The sequence below is a fragment of the Cynocephalus volans genome, chromosome 12, assembly GCF_027409185.1.
Source record: "Cynocephalus volans isolate mCynVol1 chromosome 12, mCynVol1.pri, whole genome shotgun sequence".
Classification (NCBI taxonomy): domain Eukaryota; kingdom Metazoa; phylum Chordata; class Mammalia; order Dermoptera; family Cynocephalidae; genus Cynocephalus; species Cynocephalus volans.
Window position 1 is genome coordinate 57,605,309 of NC_084471.1, and position 21,773 is coordinate 57,627,081.

Genomic DNA, 21,773 nt, shown 5'->3' on the forward strand with positions numbered 1-21,773 from the left:
ACCTGACTCCAAAGGAAGATGTTATTGTACTCTTTGGAGGCACACAGGGTCACAGGCTAACCTAAAAGGGGAAGAATTTTGATTTTGCTGTTCTTGTCTAAACTAGATGAGCTCATGTCGTTAGGACAACAACCTTCAGTAAATTGCCTTTATACTGTGCCAAGGAAATAGCAACTGCTTATAATGATGCCGGAGAGATCACTGTCCACCAGAAAGCAGGCTCCACAAGTCCTGCTGTGTGCTGCTCACCACCACTGCCTGCAGCTGGTGCACTGCCAAATATACATTGGAGGCTCAATAAATATCCATCTTAAAGTGTGTATAAAATTTTGTACAGACCACAGACGGTGATGGGGCTAGGTACACTGAGAGTACTTAAGTCTGTCTTCTAAACTCTGCCAAGAGCTCCAAGTATTCAGTTAACTATAAGAGAAATGGAGAAGCTTCTATCATACTACCAAGAGCACGGGAACAATACTTAAACCCAGCTCTGGTGTAAAGTACATTGTAAAAACTTCTCTAAGGAAAATGGTGGCAGTTAAGTCAACAAGATGAGGTGGCATCTCCTGTCACCCTGCCCATGACTGTTTCACCTCCTATGTAGGTGTGAGGAAGGAGAGGGTTGGTGGCAATGTCCATTTTCATCTTACTGGCTTGGGTCACTGCTAGCTCCTATCAGAGTGGAGGCGGAAGAACTGGAGTGAACACAACTTGGGGGAAAAACAAAGATCACAGCAAGCAGAAAAGAAAATTTTAAAAAAGAGAGAAGTGGAGGCAACATGAAGACAGAGGTAATGGCAGGAAGAATCCCTGTGGTCTGAGGCAGAGCAGATGGTAAATATGAAGGTGGGAAGTGAATAGAGAACATTGTAGTCAGCACCAGCCGGCCGTGCCCTTTGCTCTTGCTTTCCTCTGCTTTGCTTTTGCTTTGTCATTTCACTGTTAATAGGACCTCTCTTGGGAAGAGAAGAGATGAAACGTGGGTTCATTAGTTTTAGATATTTAGTTGTTCAGAGTTTAATGCTATATTAGCTTTCTATTGCTGCTGTAACAAATTATGACCAACTTGATGGCTTAAAACAACACAAATGTATTATCTTATATTTCTGCAGGTCAGAAGTCCAAAATAGGACTCACTGGGCTAAAATCAAGGTGCCAGCAGGACTTTCCGGAGGCTCTAGGACAGAATGTTTCCTTGCCTTTTCCAGCTTCGAGGCCACCTACGTCCCTTGGCTCATGGCCCCTTCCTTCATCTTCAAAGCCAGCAATGGCAGGTGGAGTCTCACACTGCATCACTCTATCCTTGTTCTTGTAGTCTTGCTTCCTTCTCTGCTTCCCTCTTCCACCGTGATTATACCAGGCTCACATGGATAATCCAGGATAATTTCCCTAGTTTCAGGTCAGCTAATTCGCAACCTTAATTCCATCTGCAATCTTAATTTCCCTTCACCATGTAACCTAACATAGTCACAGGTTCCAGAGATTTGGATATGAACAGCATCACTGGGGTCCCATTATTCTGTTGACCACAAACACTGTATAGCATTACCGAAACTACAATATTTCCATTTTTCCCTACTATTCATGAAAACCAAGAAGAACTATGAATGTCAGTTATTTATTTATCTTTCTCTTATAGGTTTGCTGGAAACAAAAGTTAGAATCATAACCATCTGTCATTTAAACATGAGAAGATTTATTGCTTTTGACTAAAAAGGCTCTTATCACAATAGCAATACTATACACTCCAGCAAAGACAGTCCCTCTTTGCAGGGGCTACAGCATACTATCAGCATGCCACCTGGCCCTACCCTATCCTTACCAGGGCTGCACAGTTTTCAGTGGCCTTGTGTCCTTACCCTGCAAAGCAGTCAAGAGGATACAGTGTACAGCTGGGTAGAAGGAATAAATTTCAAGAGATCTATTGTACAGCACAGTGACTATAATGACAATATATTGTATTTTTGAAAAATGTAAAGAGAGTGAATGTTATGTGCTAGTACCACAAAATGTCCCAGGGGACTTCAATCATTTGTTTAGGCCAGTTTTATAATTTCTGTAGAACTAGAAGGCTGTCATACAAAATGACTCCTGGCCATTTATTTGTTGATCCAAGCAATGTTATACAACTGTTGCTGCAATTGCTATCAAGCAAGGAGGGGTATTGAAGTCCCACACTGGCTAGACTTCAATAAATGAGAAAAGACTCAGATTGGCTGTTGTTTTTGAAAACCCTGACATCACAATTTGGCATGGGAGATAGTTAAAATTACTAAAGAATAATTTTTTAAAGAAAATAATACATTTCTGTTTTTTGTCTTTTACTGAGCCATTTCCTGACTATTCCTTTAAATTGGCAACTATATTCATTTCCCTGATTACAAAAGTCTATTCTTAAAATGGTAGGGTGGGCATGCAATTTCAGGAGGTTAGAATGGTAAATGCTTTGTGTGTGTGAGAGAGAGAGAAAGAAAGAGACAGAGAGAGATTAAGATTGAGATGAGGGGGGTGCTATGGTCTGAATGTCCCCCCAAACTCACGCTGGAGCTTAACTCCAATATGGTATTTGAAAGGTGGGGCCTTTAAGAGGTGATTGAACTCTGGGGACTATGCCCTTATGAATGGGTTAATCCATTTATGGATGAATAGGTTATCATGGCAGTGGCAGTAGTAATTTTATAAAGAGGAAGAAACACATTAGCATGTGCTCTTTCTCAGTCTTTGTCATGTGATAACGTGTCCCCACCACAAAGGTCCTCACCAGATGTGCTCCCTCGACCTTGGACTTCCCAGCCTCCAAAACTGTAAGAAATAAATTCTGTTTCTTTATAAATTACCCAGTTTCAGGTATTCTTTTATAAGCAACACAAAACATACTAATACAATGGGTCTATTAAGCATTCAAAAGTGACCTTTTAGACGACTTCAAATAGCTACCATTATGGAACACCTACCATGTGTCAGAATTTTGCTGGACACTCTAGGTATATTATCTGTAATTCTCAGAACAACCTCTCATGGTAGGTGTTACAAACAAGGAAACAGGATAAATGAGATTAAGAAATTCACCTGAGGTCACACAGCTATTAAAAACCAGAGTAAGGAAATAATCCCCTGGCAACCTGACTCTAAAACTCTTGCTTGCATAGAATAACTCACCACAGAATCATCGAATGCCTATAGGTAAGTGGTGGCAATGGAAACACGTAGGAGTTCCACTGCTGAGACCCTGAAGTCACCAGGTTTTGCCATGCCTCCTCAATCAGCTAACTCCCTAACGAGCAATAACACCCATTTCCTGAGTAGTGACCTGTCTAGAGTCCCATAGGAGTCAGCAGGATATAATTGTGAGTCTACCCCTTGATTCCAGGGACACATCACTTCTCCTCAAAGACAGAAGTATGTTACTTAAGAACAAGTGAAGAAACTAGGCAAACAAAAAGAGGGAAGAAATGAAGAAACTGAAAAAAGAAGAAAAACAAGGACAAAAATTAGAGCACTTTTTTTGTGTCAGAGGGAGTAACTCGATTTTGTAGAAGACTGATAAAGCAACACACACTGTTTGCCATAGAAAAACTAGAGAGCATTGCTCTGCAAAAACTTGGAAACTATGATTTTTCCATTTTTTACTTGGCCTCTTTAGACTGCATCCTCAAAGGAAATGCATCTTTGAACTCAAATGCAATATTTGATCAAACAACTAAAAAAATTAATTAAAAACAAAGTCAAAACCAACAATAGCCTAAATATTAGGGAAAATTCCTTTTCTGAATTAAATTAACTTAGTAATAAATTCATTCTTAAAATTAGATGGTTTCCTTTTTATTAAGCCTTTGCAAACTTTTAGTTTATGGAAAGATGTTATTATTATTATTATTTTTTTTTCTGTCTTTTTCATGACCGGTACTCAGCCAGTAAGTGCACCGGCCATTCCCTCGCTGCGCTCCCAGCGCCGCACTCTCCTGATTGCGCCACGGGCTCGGCCCGAAAGATGTTATTATTGATGAGATTCAGTTTTCCCGAGAAATTAGTATTATTTTTAAATTTAAAAATGCGTATCATTGCAGTAAGAGACATGGCCTAATACATGCAAAAGTCGTCCCTAAGGTATGGCAGATCAGAGCATTTTCCCAGGCCCCACACAATGCACAGTGCCATACTGTTGTTGAAACTAGTCATTCAGAATAAGGGGTCTCTCTAATTTATCGTACACTCATAGTAGTCAGTACACGGGGGGTCAGGGGGTCGGTTCACATAGTGATATTCAACAATAATAGTTAAAGAAATGTGTATTTTAATTATTTTTTAATTTTAAAATTTCATTGTACATATTTGTGGGGTACAGTGTGTTGTTTCAGTACCTGCATATATTGTACAATGATGCATCTAGAGTGGATAGCATATCCACCACCTAAACATTGATCTTTTCTTTGTGATGATTACAGTAAAGATCCTCTTTTAGAAATGTGTATTCATAAACATATATTCATTGATCACAGGATTACCTAAGCAAATTTATTTTCCAAGGCAAAATAATTCAGGTAAAACTGCCCTCCTATTTTCTGCTCCCCCTTCCTTCAAAAATCACTTAGGCTTTCTCCTTCAACATTACTATTGGATATTCTTTTTAATTATATTAGAGACCTGTACAAAAATGATAGAGGAGACAACAGATACATTTGACCTAGACTCCAAAGCTTCACAGATGGCCCATAACAGAGAGACCACAAGACAGATTCTAGCAGTCTTGTACATTGCACTGTAGTGCTAAAAATGGTAACTCTACATTAGAAAAGAGTATAAATGTCATTACTTGAGTATCAACTTAAGCATCCTTACCCAAAATAGACTCAGTGCCTACGAAAGTGCTTGAAATTTTTTGCTTTTGCTCTTGCAATCATCCCAGTAAAATTTTTGTGTTCACACTTTAGCATTCTTTATATTAGCTATCAACTCACTCGGGGAGTTCTTGTAAAAAAATTTTTTTTAAAGGTAGGTAAGTTCAGAGTTTGGGTGACAGTAAAAGGCCAGAAAATGTCTAGAGCATACGGAGAGGTCTGGAGTAAAGGTGTGGGGGGAGGGGTTGTTGGGTAGGGACTCTGGTGGACTAGAAGTCAGCATGAGGATACCATGGGTAGAGATAATGTCACTGACAGGGGAAAAGAAAAATAAAGGAAACTTACATTTACAAGAAAATAATTGTGCGAGGCAGTCCCTGTGTTAGAAACTTGGCATGTACGGACATTGGCGATTCAGAGGAAGGAGAATTTTTGTGCTTATTTATAGTCATTCAAGCTAGATTTAAATATATTTTTGTGTTGTTTTACTATGTGATTTAAAATTACAAAAAAAAAAGGAGGTCAGCAAAACAATGAGGCAATATTTCTTCTGACGGAATAATCTAGAATAGGAGGCAAGGTACTTGCCAAAAGGTTCAGGAACAAGAGTCAAATATGGAATATGGCAGAAGGTAAAAACATATACAAAGTTTTACCTTTTTTCTCGTAAATTACACTGGTGGTTCCAGCTATCTGTAGATATAAATCACCCCAAACTTAGTGACTTCAAACAACAATCATTTTATTATCTCATGGGTCTGGGGATTGGCTGGGCTCAGCTACGTAGTTCTTGCTCCGGGTTGTTCATGTGGTTGCCATCAGATGGTGGATGGTTATCATCATTCATATAACTGGCACCCGGCCTGGAAGACCTAAATAGCTGCAGGTGGGAACAGCTGGAATTCCTCAGCCATCTCTATTTCTATGTGATTTCCCCATGATGTCTTCAGCATGGTGGCTTCAGGGTATCCCTTCCTACACAGCAGCTCAGAGCTCCAAAAACATGGAGAGCGGAGAAGGGGAGAGAGAAAACGGCGGGGGGTGGGGGGAGAGAAGCAGAGAGAAGCTATTATCTTTTATGACCCTGTCTCAGAAGTCGCAGTGTCATTTCTGTCATATTCTATTTGTTGAGGCAGTCACAAAAGTCACTTAGGTTCAAAAAAATGGAACATAGACTATATTTTACTGAAAAAAATGTCAAAGAATTTGCAAATGTTTTTAAATCACTACAGCTGGAAAAAGGGGGAAAAAGGACAGAAAAAAGGTTTAAGAACTGTTGTTGAAAAACCATGCTATATCCTAGGGCCCCAAATGGTTGGCAGTTATAGCCACAAATCTGAGTGATGATGGACAAAAGTGGGTCAGAGGTCACATACATTCAAATGTATTAACTTAATCCAACTTTTTGTCCCATAGGAAAGACCTATTTCTTCCTTCACTTTTTCCTATTTTTTTAAAATTTATCAACATACAATGCAATTGATTTTCATGACTTTACTAATTCCTTCTTTTCCCTTTCTTCACATTTCGAGAGAGAGAGAGAGAGAGAGACACAGAGACAGAGACAGAGACAGAGACAGAGAGAGAGAACCACATGTTCCACCAGGAAAGCTAAGTTGTAAAGTAAGGATCAGCAAACTATGGCCTCCAGGCCAAATCTGGCCTATGGCCAGCTATTGTACAGCCCATGAGCTAACAGTGATTTTACATTTTTAAAGAGGATGAAGACAAAATAGAAGGAAAAAGAGAGGAGGAGGAGAAGGTGAAGCAGCTGTCTACGCAACAGAGACCACCTGTGCCCACAAAGCCAACATTTACTGCCTGGCCATTTACAGTATAGGTTTGTCAACCCGTTTAAAGTACTTTCAAGTGTGTTTTCAGATGGTTTCCACAGATGAAACACCAAACATATCTCTAAGGTGTGCTTTTAATATATAGATTTTCCTTATAAAATGGAGTAGGCACTCCAGTAACACAGAGCCTTGTCCTATAAGCTATCCCTTTCCTATTATGTATTCAAGCTTGCTTCTCCATATTCCCTCTCATTTTTTCTCTACACATCTACCAATATTCCCATTTACCCATAATAATCCTTCTTCCTCTACCAGCTCCTCCAAGCTTTGTGTGTGCACTTTTCTACTTGTGTAACTTCCTTCCTTAAAAGCCGTGTTTCTTATTCCTGTAGAATAATCAAAACTCCTTTCTCTTGCAGGGCACTTATGATATGGCCCTTAACCCTATTTCCAGCTTCTTGGTCTAAAACACCATCCATCCCTCTAGCCTCCAGATTCCCATATACCATCTATATTAAACTACATGCTCTTCCTTAAGAAGTCTATGCCTTTCCATGTTCTCTTGCTGTTCTTATGAGGGGTCATCAAAAAGTTCATGGAAAAGGCTGGCCAGTTAGCTCATTGACTAGACCGTGGTGTTTCCTAACACCAAGGTCAAGGGTTCAGATCCCCAAATAGGCCAGCCACACACACACAAAAAAAATTTCGTGTAAAGATTTGTATTATCTTTTGATTACATTTTTCCAGGAACTTTTTGAAGTACCCTCATATATCCAGAATTGTCCATTACTTCATTCTGTCACACTGAAAACATGCTTACTCCTCATATTCCCGTCTTGATCCCCTAGCTGAAACTGACTGCCCAGTGTTACACATTCCCATGGCATGTGGCTGTGTGTAGATCTATATGACACTTGTTAATAACTGTTTGGTTATTTATACACACATCTGTATTACTCTGTTTCCTGTTGCTTATAACAGAATACCTAATTTGTAAAGAAATGAAACTTATTTCTTAGTTTTGTAGGCTGGGAAGTCCAAAGTCCAGGGAACACATCTGGTGAGGGTCCTGCTCTTGGTGGCGACTCTCCACAGCAACCCAGGATATCACATGCAGAATGGCTGAGCAAGAGAGCTAATCTCCTTGCTTACTCTCCTTTTAAAGCCATCAGAACCATGGCCTTTACCACAGATTAAACCGTCAATGGATTAATCCATTCATGAGAGTACAGTCCTCACAACTGAATCACCTCTTAAAGGCCCCACCTTTCAATTACCACAATAGGATTTCCCACGTTCTTAACATTGTTACACTGGAGGTTAGGTCTCCAACACATGAACCATTGGGGGACACATTCAACCTACTGCAATGTCTATTCCCTCCAACAGAAAAGCTCCTTGAAGGCAGGAACTATTTCTTAGTCATCTTGATATCTACTAAATATGCTAATAAACAACTTTTAAATAAACAATTGACTGAATGATCTCAGATCCTTTTTCATTTTTCCTGAACACCCACCCTTTTCCCAGAGCTTATCCAGAGGTGACCTCTGGTATTCAACTGATCTCTTCCTATTCTTGCTCTTCCGGCTTTTCTATTCCCAGAGCCCCTAAATTCTGAAAGAATCCAGCCTACATTCTTCCTAGCAATTTTATGGCCCCAGTTTCATTAAATCATTCTCATAGTCCTTCAAAACTCCATCTGTCCCCCAACATGACTTCCTACTTAGCCTAGCTCAGCGGCATGCATTTCATTATCATCAACTTCTTCCAACAGCTTCAAAGTACACAAACCACACATGGACCTATTAAACCACATTTTTCTTGCTTACCTTTTCTTACATCAAAAAAATACATAAGACCTGGCAGCTCATCACAACCACCTTTATACATCCAACTGACCATAACTTCTGGAGAAGGGGAATATTATTTTTATCACAGTTACATGGAAAGACATAAAAATTACTCTGCTAATAGAAAAAAAGCGGGGGGGGGGGGGCGAGCCCGTGGCGCACTTGGTAGAGTGCTGCGCTGGGAGCGCAGCGACGCTCCCGCCACGGGTTCGGATCCTATATAGGACTGACCGGTGCACTCACTTGGCTGAGTGCCGGTCACGAAAAAAAAAAAAAAAAAAGAAAAAAAGCGGGGGGAAAGAGGCATATAATAAAGGGGGGGAGGGGGGAGAGGCACATTTGATAAAAGAAGAAAAATGACAGAATGCCCAGAGGTCATTTTAGAACTTGTATGCTGACTTCTGTGATAACAGTTTTTTTCTCCCAATTTCCTGGGTGTGGTGGAGGACCTTTCTGCTTCTTGGAACCCTGTTCACGGTCTGACTTGACTGTGGAAAGAGTTTTTTTGTTTGTTTGTTTGGTGGCTGGCGGATATGGGGATCTGAACCCTTGATCCTGCTGTTACAACACTAAGCTCTAACCAGCTGAACCAACCAGCCAGTCCCTGGTTCTAATTCCCTTTAACAAGATACTCAACAAGGGAAGAGGTCATAAAGCAGAATCAGAAAGAGTTTAAGGAATATTTAGTCAATTCCGGCATAATGAACTCCAAAGGGCTCATGGATAGTCACCAGAGAATACTAAAGATATTAGTTGAAACATCTATACAAATAGCAATTATCATTAATACTCCTCTAAGAGAATTGAAATCCCAGGGTTAAAACAGAAAATGCCCAGGCATGTAGTAGACAGGGTCTCAGCTAAATTCACAGTCTAACCCAAAAGAACAGATAGTGGCTTACTAAGTACACGCAGAGTAAGAGATACTAAATTTAAAAGTCATTAGGATGTATACTTTGAAATAGAAAGTATTGTTAACAGTGACAATATTTCTAAATTTACAAGTATTCTCTTGCAGGTATAATAATGCTTCAATTCTCTCTTTCAATATTATTACTTATATATGTATGTGTGTATGCCTGGCACATGGTAGGCATTCAATGACATGATGATTTCTTTGCTGTGGGTTGAAGCAAAATCATTGTTTCCTTCAACCCACAGCAAATTGTTTATATATATATATATATTTTTTTTTTTTTACTTTTGCAGTGTGCTAATATATCCAAGAACAGCACTTAGTTAAATATTTAGATTATTAGATTAATAATAGTGGTAAAGGTAGAAGCACAATCTACTAATTTCTAAGATTTATTTATTTGTGGGAACACTGTATACCATAATGATAAAACATACAGACAGTGAATGTTAGGGAAAAAATGAAGGAATCATTAAGTAGAAACACAAAAATCTAATAAATTGCTAGAACAATCATTACAGTTGATCATTTATAAGGAGAAACCCTCTGTCATTTGCAACACCACAGATGAAACTGGAGGACATTATGTTAAGTGAAATAAGCCAGGCACAGAAAGACAAACATGGATGATCTCACTTATATATGGAATCTAAAAAAGTCAAACTTATAAAAGCAGAGAGTAGAATGCTGGTTACCAGGGGCTTGTGGGGGAGAGAGACTGGAAAGATGCTGATCAAAGGGTACAAAAGTTTCAGTCAGACAGAAGGAATAATAAAATAAACAAGAAACAAAAAGAGGAAAACAAAAACTAAGCATGTGGAATTATTCTATAAAGAAAAAAATTTCCCTCACAACTATTTAATGGCCCTATGGCATAGTTTGTATAACGAAAGTAGGATAAATACTTGATTTTCTCTCCTGTCCTAAGGCCCAGCAAAAGGCTCATAATAGACTCCCCGTTGCTTGTACCATTAAAATAAAATAATCCCCACTTCTGCACCAGAGGGATGCATTCTGCAAGGCCCCACTCAACACACTACTCAAAGTACACAATCTAAACATCACAAAATGTGATATCTGGCTATGCACAGTCTTTAAGACTTCTCTACAAGGTAGTCAGACAGACATCTTGTTACAACACTGTCAACTCTGCAAGGTCTTATAGTGTCACTGACAAGTAGTACTTCCTGGGACTCAACTATTAATATTTCTTAAAAATGCAGTTACAATTGTAACAAAAATCAATGGAAAATGGTTTTGGGTTTTTTTTCCTCTTTTAAAAAACACAACAACAATAATAGTGGTTCTGGAGCAAGGGCTCCCAACAGCAATAGTGGTTCTGGAGCAAGGGCTCTAGAGTAGGTACCTGAGTGGAACTCAGGTTTGAAGACAACCCAGATGGCCAATGAATAGTCCTCACTATATGTTTGTAATTACTATGAAGAAATGTATTCCCATTAGAATACAAATTCCATAATGTCGGAGATTTTTTTTTTTTTCCTACTGCATATCCCCAGTGCCTGGCATATAGTAGGTACTCAATACATGTTAACTAAATAAAATGAATGAATAGATTTATCGGAATATTTTTACTCTGTATGAGTTTCACACTAAGAAAGAAATTAAAGGCAGACATGATTCTTATTCTTGTTGACAATTCACCAGAAGTCTTATTAAATGGTAGGTAACTGTGTTTTAAAGAAACAGGAAAATATATTTTCATCTGCTTACGTATCTGTAGAGTCAGCTCTTTCTGCCATCTACTACAGTAGTATTGTCAGTGTTATTACTACAGCAAAAGCTAGCCTATGCCCTGTATCTATGTAATGCTTTTCTGTTTAATAAGAGCTTTTACATATACTGTGTACAGAATACTAAAATAGCAACCTCAGAATCTTAATACTGTTTGAGTGGTTATGTTCAAAACGCTACGAAACACCCATAATTGTTGTTTATTACCCAACCAGAGAGCAGTTAGAGATTTTTGATTTACACCAGAAAACAGCATTACAACTACATAAATTATCTGAATTGCCAATGCGTGTGGACACTTCTTAGTCCTTAACTTACTTGACTTTTCCATGACATTTAGCACTGTCTGACCTTCTAAAAACCCTGTCATCCTTGATAAAATACTCTCAATTATATTATAACAGAAATAATGGAATTTGAAACCTAACTCAAAGCAAAAGATGTATTTTCAGAAAGTATGGTTTGACATTGAGTAGGGTAAAGAACTAGGAACTCATCCTTAAAACCAACACAAGACTCACATCTTAGGTTCCTTCATATTTGATATAACTAAATGACTAACGTACTGTTGAGCTTCCACGGCATGGCTTAAAAGGACTCTGTTCATACATTTAGTCACCAGAAATCTTGTGTAGGCACAATTCCATTAAATCTGAACAAAACAGCACTTTTAAAGAAAGGTAACTGTAAAATGAAAAGTTAAATAACCAAAAAAATATGTAACTCTCAACTTGAGATAACAAAACACACTATATTCCACGTGGAGCTAGTAATATTCCTCTTAAATTCAGATGACACCCACAGCATATTAGTAGCAGATAACACAGGATTAAAACCTAGAATATCACTCAGTCTCAACAATTGTAACGTTTATCTCCAAGATCCCAGGCAACCAACGTTAACAGAGAACTCTCTAAATTACAATACTATTCTAAGTGCTCCACACTTTTCTCCTCTTATCACCTTCATCCACTTTTTTTCCTGCCAGATCTCGAAAGTTAAGTAGGTCACTAATGATTTTCTCACCTGCCCACATTTTGATTCTTAAACATTTCATGTATTATATTTTCCTTTGGGGAAATGACCTAGCTGTACAATCATTTTCCTTTCCCCATGGTGCCTAGTAGAGATAATCTGACAAAAACACTTAATGAACTTTTAAACAATCATACAGGTAATTTTAATATTTTTGCTTAATCACCTAGATATCAGTGGCACCAATGGCTTTTCATTTTTTATGACAACAGCCATGACACTCCTTTTGGGTATTACGATCTGGCCTAATTCATTTTTGAAGATGATTGTCCTATTTGCCTTTTGCTGAAGAAATTATGGACGGACTGTTCAGTAGGAAGGTAAAGTAATAGTACCTCCCTTATTAGGTTTCTTTACCATGGCAGGGGGAAGTGTAATAAACAATAGGGGGAGAAAGTGTAGTTATGAAGAAACCTTACAGCCTTCTTGGTACCTTTTTCCTACACAATTAAAAGCTAATGTTGCTGTCAGGTGCTTCTGGCAAGAATTCTTTTGGTGTTGCTTCACAAGACAAAATGTCTTTAGCATATCCTTGCTGGTCAGTCTTATCTACCTGCCAAAAGGTAATTTTAATTTAAAATAGCTCATATTTTTTTTATATGTAAGATTAACAATCAGGAACTCTAACTTTGGGGCACGAAGCAAAACGGCTCCCCAAGGATCTTCTCCATATGGTATCTCTTGTATACTATAACATCTTCTCTATTTCCAATTGAGGATAGCATTTATTAAAATGTCATTACCATAACCCTGCTTTCCTTTGGTCCAGTACTTATGGAGAACGGCACTCAAAATATAGTTTCAGTCTTTACCATGAGTGGCTTTTTGCAACTACAAATTACTTAAATGCTCGACAGTAGACCTTTAACAAAAAAGTTAACTGCACCAAGTAAATGTCAATAACAGTTAAGATTGGAAAGCTGTATTTTTATAAGACAAATTCATCTTGTAGGAAACCATCACAATAAATATGTACTGTTGGTAGTCTTTGCCAGTGGGTAGAGAAATGTAAAAGTAAAAAGTTGATTCCTTTTTAAAATCCAAAATTTAAGCAGAAATATAAATATGGGATTAAAAACAAGTCAGCGGGTAACAACAGTATTTTCTCTTGTAACTTAGTGAACAAGATATAACATATGCAAGTAACTTCAGATCCAATGACTCAATAATGTTACTACTATGGGCAATAGTCTTGGATAAAATGTACTTTAAAAGCACAGGATAAAGTATGAATAATTTATCTCTATAGGACATTGAGTGTTTCTGATCTGCTGATCCACTTAAAGTTCAACAAATCACTAGCAGAATTTGTAATACTTTGGGATGCCAATTAACAACTGTTGATTATCCATAAAAATGTTTAAAAAGTTTAGTGGGTTGGCTGATTAGCTTGGTCGGTTTTGGAAAATGAAATTACAAGAAAATTAGATTAGTTTCTCCATATATCAAGATTTGACATAGCAACCCGGAGGTTTCCATCATTTAAAAAAATAGGCACTTAAATATTAAGTCCTGAATTTACTTCGCTCTTTGCTATCAAGAAAAGCAAACTTAAGTTTCAAATGTTTTCTGCATTTCAACATTCAAGATAAGGTTCTTCATTGTCCTTCCCACAATAAGGTGGCTCTATCCTGATGAGATCAAATTAAGGTTCTTCTCAAGGCTAAACCAAACCCAATCAAGGGACCCTTATTAGATTACAAAAGCATCAAACTCCTACTGAAGGGGACCAAAAAAAAATTGTTGCCTTTACAATTTTTTCTCTTTGTATCTGCCTTTTTCTTAGTAAAGAATTGCCTTATTTTTTCAACTGAGCATAAAAACCCATAGAAAATCGCTTGCGATTACATTATATTAAAGCTAATTATTCTGCACAAATCAAATACAGACCAGTTTTTAACGAAAGGTACTAAAATTTACCACCTATTTCTCTCAATGAAAGAAATACAAGTATCTTTTCCAGGTGGACTTCAGGGTTTTAGAAGACCAAGTAATTTCATTAGTTATCCAAACTACATTTTCTCTTAAAAACTGTATTTCCCTATTAGGAGTAGCCGTCACTCACGAATCAAAATGGATATTACTAAATTTTAAACTCAAAGTATCTACGAACCACACTTTCAACTCCTAGATCCCTTCCTTCCACAGTAAAACGCAATGATACAAATAAAAACGTACCACATGAGAACAAAATGCCAAAAGAACCCCAAACCAACCCACCACACCAAGAGAATCTGAGTCCCAAAAGTTAAACAAAATGAAAAAACAAAAACAGTCGCGGCACACTGTAGAAAGAATTTATTGTTTGCCTCATACATGTGAAAATCTCAGTAGCGCATTTAACTATAAATCCAATCTTCTCATTGAAGGAGTTGGGACAAAAGTTCAAGTAGGAACTTTAAATTGCTTTACGCTTACATTTGAAAAGAAACTCTAAATTTACTGACAGCATTTAAAAAACCCAGATAAAATATCAAGGCACAAACTTTATAATTACTGGGTCTACTATTCTGCCCCCAACGCCAATTCTGCACGACAGGATGGCTCATTCCAGCTAGAGTTAAGTAACACAGGTACAAACTAAATCTTGCACTGGCTGCTGAAAAAGCGTTAAAATTATTAAAGGTAAAAAAGTTGTGTGTCAGTAGATGACAATCCCGGTCCTTCAGGACAGCGAATACAACGGCTCAGCTCTTCCCCAAGCTCTAAAACGCACCGCGGTCCACCCTTCTCCCCGCAATTCCTTCTTCCAGGTTACTGTGAAGCTAACGGTCTCCGTGGTGGCCGGGCTGGCCGGGACTCCGCAGGCTGTCCCCGCGTCCCCGGAAAACAAAGGGGATTCCCAGCCATTGTCCTCGGCGGCGCTGAGCATCACCAGCACTAGCAAGGCAGTAGCTTGCGCAGTTATCTCCACAGCGGGCAATGTCACAACCCGACCAACAGCACAAACTACTACCTCAGCCAGGGCCATGGTGTCGGGAGGCACCGGACCACGCGGAGGGCAGCGCCGCGGCATCCACGCCGCTCCCTCCTTCGTCCGCTGCCGACGTCGCCCGCCGCCCCGTCTCTTCCTCTCCCCGCCGCGCCGCGCCCGGAGACCCCGCCCAGCGCCGCGCGGCTCGGCCGCTCCCGGCGCGCCCCGAGAGCTCCGGGATCAGAGGCCAGACCAGGCGTTCTCTACGTAACCGACCGCCCTGGAGAAAGAAAGGGCGGAGAGGTCCTGCCGGGAAAGCCGCTCCCTTCACGACCCCGAGGGGAGCTCGTCCCCGGGCCGCTGGGAAGCAGGAGAGGGGCGGCAAAAAGCGCAGAGTCGCCGGCTGGCTCCGACGGTCCCCAAGAGGCAGCGAGCAGCGCTCCCGTGATTCGCCCGCTGCCGTGCCCCTCCGCGCCCCGAGCCCGCGGGGGTGGAGGGTCCTGGCGTGCGGCCTGCCCCCACCCGCGCCACGCTGCCGCCCGGCCCGATCTCCGTGCAGGCTAACGCCCGGGCGCATCCCGCACCGGCCGCCACCGGCTCCGGCGCCGCGAGGAAGGAACCAAGGCATAGCCCGGAAGTCCCCAGGCCGTCCACTCCCCAGCACCCTTCGGGGAAATCCCGAAGGGTGCCGAGGCGGCGAAAACAACAAACAAAAACCCCGTAAAACTGAAACCGGCCGGGCGGCGGGCTGGGATACGGCGGCGGTGGCTCGGCGCGCGCGGACACACGACCCGTCTCGCGCTCCGCTGGTCCTGTGCGTCCTGACGAACCATAGAGATCACTTAAGGAGGCTCGCGCGCTACTCCCCACCACGTGACCGCCGCGCCGGGCCGGCCCCCGCTCCGCCATCTTACATCCGGGACAGAGGCGGTCCCCTTTCCCCGCCTTGGCAAGCTTAGACGTGCCACTGGAAATATGCCCCCAAAGGGGGGACCCCGACTCCACGATACCAGAGTGCTGAGGCCGCGGGCCATGCCCCTCAATCCGCTCCAGGGGGCGGAGTGGAGCCCCCGACTTCCCCCGGCCTTTGCCCGCGAAGAAGATGGCGGCGCTTACCGCCACCTAAGTGGACACGTTGTACTCCGGCCGGGGCTTAAAAGTTTCCGGCACCTCCTTTCCTATCCGGCAAGGACACAGCCATTTGCGTTCCACCCCCGCAGCGTGGCCACGGTGCTACATTCTTCAGAAAACAGGCGGGAAAGCTGCTGCACAGTTCGCCTTAATGCGCAGGCTCTTGGCTCTTGGGGGTTTGATTTTTCTCTTTTTTTTTTTTTAAGGCCAAGTTTGGGAGAAGGCCGACTGCCGTGGAACCTCATCTGCTCTTGCTCCAGAAAACTTGCTTTTTTTTTTTTTTTTTTTTTTTTTTTGCAGGAAGTTAAATTGAACAAAAAGCAGGGCTTGCCAGATAAAATATAAGACGCCCAGTTAAGTTGGAATTTAAGATGAATAATTTTTTAGTGTAAGTATGTCCCATGTACTAAAAAAAAATTGGTTTATCTGAAATTCCAGTTTTACTGGCCATCCTCTTATTTACTCAGTCTGGCAATCCTGTTAGTCATCATGCTCCTGAAAACGCAGATTACACATAACAAAAGTAAGGAATGACAGGAAGTCAAAAGGGTGTTCAGTTTCATCTGGGACTGACTTTGCCGAGACTTTGATCCCTTCTTGGAGGCCAGAGGGCTAAGGTCCAGAGCAAAATTTGGCAACACAAGGAACATGCATGTATAATTCCTTTTTTGGAAAAATGAGTTTTCTTAAACCGGTATAATTTTTGGAGAACAGATCCTCTCAGCTAAGCCCATTGCAAATTAAAAGGTAACACTCTGTTTCTGTTCCGTATGGCATAGGTGATGGGACTCATACAATTTCTCGAAGTACAAATTTCCAAATTAAAAATCAACCTGCACGCCGTGTTTTATAATAGCATTTGCACATGCATATTCATAAAATATACTTGAATATGCCCTGTTAACTGACAGATCTCAATGTTATGCTAATTATAAGCATTTTAAAACAACTGCTGAAAGTACTTTGCCTGGGATATCCAATCTGAACTATTTCCAATTAAGAGTATTTATGTATTTATTTATGCGTGCATGTATAACACACTTGCAATTAAGTGCTTTATTTGACAAAGCATAAACTCAGCTATCCATCACAATGATGTTTTCCAGAAAGTCTGCAAAAACTTCATACTACCCTGTCCTGATAAGCAATGATTGGATTACCATGGCATCAACCCCCACTGCTCATTCACTGCAAAGTGGATATTATTCTACACCATAGCAAATGTCATTTGTCATAATGGCATAAAATGGTCACTAAACAGTTGTTCGGTCTGTGGTGTACAGATCTGTTAGAGTAATAAAGTTGCCAACTAAATTTAGTCATTGCACTACTTTAATTGTATCGCTTAGATTCCATAATTAACCTGTTTCTGACAGTGCTGACATCAGTATACTCATTATCCACACACAATGTGCTGTTATCATCAACTCTACTCTCTTCCACCCATAATATCCAGAATCTAAGCATTCTTTCCAAATATGACCCTCAGCTAATCAATCCTTTATCATCACTTCACAGCAGGAAAATTAACAGCTTCCTATCTTAGCTTTCCCTACTCTGTATTTCCTATATTCTATTCCTGCTTATAACTGCAAGTTTATCTTCCTTAGTTTCATAATTTATTCTTAAAAATAATTACTCCAAACCACTGCCATCTCAAATCTAAAACTACTCTGCTTGGCTTTCAAGAAGTTTCATGAATAGACTTCAATACCTCACAGCCATCCTTGTTTTGCACAAAAACGTACTGTCTTGTCAGCTTTCTCATATTTCACAGTTCCTTGCTCATGTTCTTTGCCTGGAATACCCTCCAGTATCTTTTGGACCCATCAAAAACCTACCTAGCTATCAGGGCCCATTTTCACTTCTGTCTCCACCGTTCATTTCTTTATTGATCTTCCTTCTGGATACTAACTGCAGTATTAACCTTAATTGCAAAAGACTATTTGCACACTTATTAAAGGTCTGTATTCTCTCAAAACTGTAAACTCTATGAGGACAAAAAGCCAATACCTAATTCAAAATAGGAGCTAAAGTGTTGTTAATGACACATCAGTACTTACTTACAGAGCCTTTTTTTTTCAGTATTTTTTGTATGTGGTTCCCTCAACTAGCTGTAATAATCACCTGAGAGCCCCTAATGACCTGTGTCACATACAGCAGGGACACAGTTAAGAGCACACAGTAGATTCTTAATACTCAGTGGTGGTCCAGTAAAAGGTAGAAAATTAGTTTCTATTGTAGGAAGGCATGAGTTTTCTGTACATTTTTTTTTTAATCTTTTTTTTTTTTTTTTTTTTTTTTTTGGTGGCTGGCCTGTACTGGGCTAAACAGCCAGCCCATTTCCTAAATGATGTCTGCCAAGTGTATTTTATTTCTGTAACTCCCTAGCACCTACTAGCATGTACCAGGCATAATGCTTTACAACACTCCTTTTTAAATTCTAATAAACAAATCTATATGTTAAATCACCACTGTTAACTCCATTTCACAGACAGGAAACTAAAACAGGTTAATTAACTTGTCCAAGGTCACGCATTTAGTAAATAACAGAGTGGGATTTGAATTTAAGAAGTCTGGCCCCAGATCCTGGGCTCTTAACTGCTATGCTATTGCTTATAACACAACCTCTTAGAACAAACAACATATCAGAAGATATTTTAAACAGATAAAATGTTTTAAACCTAGACCAATAAACAAAAATCCAAAGCAGCTTTGGTGGTCACAGTCCATAAGACAAAACTTTTTTGCAAAGTATTTGAAGTTCTGTGTTATGTTCAAGTGTCTTTGTCGCAATGCCTGTTCATAGAAATGAGTAGTAATTGCCTCAAAAGTATTTCACTTTATTTTAGTAAGACTTGGATTTTAATGAAGTGGGAATCATTTTTGTAAAACATGAAACTAGCATATTGTAGTGGAAAGAAGTGCTTCTGAAACAAGATATGGTGATTCACCTAGACTTTGGGTATGTGACTCTAAGCAAGTCACTTCAATCTATAAATCCTGACTTTCTCTTCTGTAAAATAAGCATAATAATAACTTCCTTGCAAGACTGTAAGGATTTAAAGGAATAATATAGGTAAAACCCTGGCCTACACATACTAAGTACTCCAGAAAAGGTGTTTAAAATTAGGAATTAGAAAAATTATTATAATTACATCTGACATACAGTACAAATTGTTTTTCTTTGAGAGGTGGAGGGATGGTCTGGCATTGATATAGATAGGCAGTCTCAAAATAGCCTCACCAAATTAAAAAAAGAATGCTCATAAAATAAAGATTAAAAAGTATAATCTACATGAGGATATTTCTTACTTGACCTAGAATTTTTACTCAAAGTTCCAAATCTACTTTCTTTTTCCAAACTATCAAGCTGTTTCATGTCTTCCTGAGTGTATACTGCTTTTTCATTTCATATATTAATTTTTTTTGGCAGCTGGCCCGTATGGGGATCTGAACCTGCATATTAATAGTTTTAAGAAGTCTTTCAAAAACATTTCCCCTTTATTGTTATAATATTTTTCTAAATTGACCATAAATGTAAGTCATCATAAATATATTTGAATCACTACTCATAACGTCGTTAAACAGAGTCAAAGATGTGGGGGTGTCAATAGTGTTTTGAATCTAATGCAGATGATCAAACAAACACAATGAATGAGTCACTGATAGGATCTGAGGATAAATTACCAAAATGGTTATGATTTTAAGTTATAATGAGAAAACTAGTACTACTGGAACATAATTAAAAACCTAGAATCACACTTAGTGGTAACTGTAAAGCAAACTAAGGATCTATAAAATCACAGTTATAACTAGGCAGCTTTTGTGAAAAATCTATCCTAGACTACAAAGAACATTTGAATTTGAGGCCAAGAGACTTTCATGATTATAAAACATAACTGATACATCTCAACAATATAAAAATTCTAAGGAGAAAGTACAACAACAGTGGTATTACTTTCAAGAACTGTGTTGGGAACTAAAAAAGAATCTCACGAAATTAGATAAATATATCCAGTCTGACATAAACACCATATGGTAACTGCCTTAAGAGACAGGAGTTGTATGTTATGTGTTAAAATTATGACACAGAGGTAGTAAAAGCTGGAAAGCAAATGAAATTTGCACAGTTGGGTCTGAAGCCTAATACTTTATTTTTCTAGATAAAAAGAATAAGATTGCAATATTATAGCTTTGGAATTTTTCTCCGATCTAGTAAAACTTCATAGAAGAAAGCAGTTTTTATTATATTGCAATGGTTTTCCACATAATGACATGGCTTAGCAGATCTTCCCTGGCAACACTGTTTATTGAATTTCAGTTCATAAAAAACTTGATGAAACTACACTTGCAGCAACTGAAAATGGTCTCATAATTCAGTAATTTTCTTTTTCTTACCTGAGTGGCTAAAATCAATCCCATAGTATATGTATTAGGAATGTTTTAATTGACCTCTGTGTCACTGTAAGCACCAAGCACATGGATACCAAATATATCCCAGAAAGACTGAGAGATGAGAATAGGATTCTACATTTTCTACCAAAGTAACAGAAAAACAGGAATAGATGAAATACACAGGCAATATGCTGCCTCAAATCCTTCTTGAAAGTAGGTAGTGTAAATATCATAAATCAATAAATAATATTTAGGTAACATAAATCTAAAATAGTTCAAAGCATCTGCCTCCAAAAACAAATAAGGAAGTCTCAAAAAGGCCAAAACACACACACGCAAAAAAAAAAACCTCATGTAAACAAATTTTAAATACTTCCTTTTAACAGAAAAGACACGATTGTTCTAAGTTTAGCTGCTGAATCCATCATATTTATAGCAATCCCATTTTGTGAGCCTCTTGGCTGCTGAATCCCGTGGATTCAGAAAGATAGTAGGAGCTATAGTCACAAATTACCTTAACTTGTTCAGCTATTTTGAAATGAAAGGGGAACTTCCCTTTGCAAAAAGGCGACAGTGGCCACAGTAAAAGATATTTCCAGAATCTCATTTAATAGAAAGGCAGTCAGCAGTTGTTCTACCATTTAACAGCACTGCTTCTTATGAACAAGGAATAGTTGAAATTAGAGAAAGCTGAAAGAGAAGAGGTAAAGAATAAAAGAGGAATGAAAAGAAAAAAAATCAGGGGAAGATATAAGAAAGAGGGTAAACAAAAATTTTTTAAAAATCATAAAAGAGGGAAGGAGAAGGAAAGAGAGTGACACCCAAAAAAGAGAAGGAAAATAATCAATGATCGAGTCTCTTAGTATATAGCAATAAATTTATTAAACAACTTGCAGAATTACCCTAAGAAGGTCGTTATGAAATCAACTCCAAACTCAAATTATATATATTTTTTTCTCTAAAAAATTAGTAACTCATTATATTCTCTGTTTAAGGAATAAGTAAACTGAAAAGTTAACATGCCTGAAGTTAAATACGAGGCAGCCTCAGCTCATCACTGCCTCACAATTAGTCAAGATTACTAAGAGTATTCATATTCACAAAGGACCCACCACATGCTCTGCTAAAGAGCCAAGACTGCTA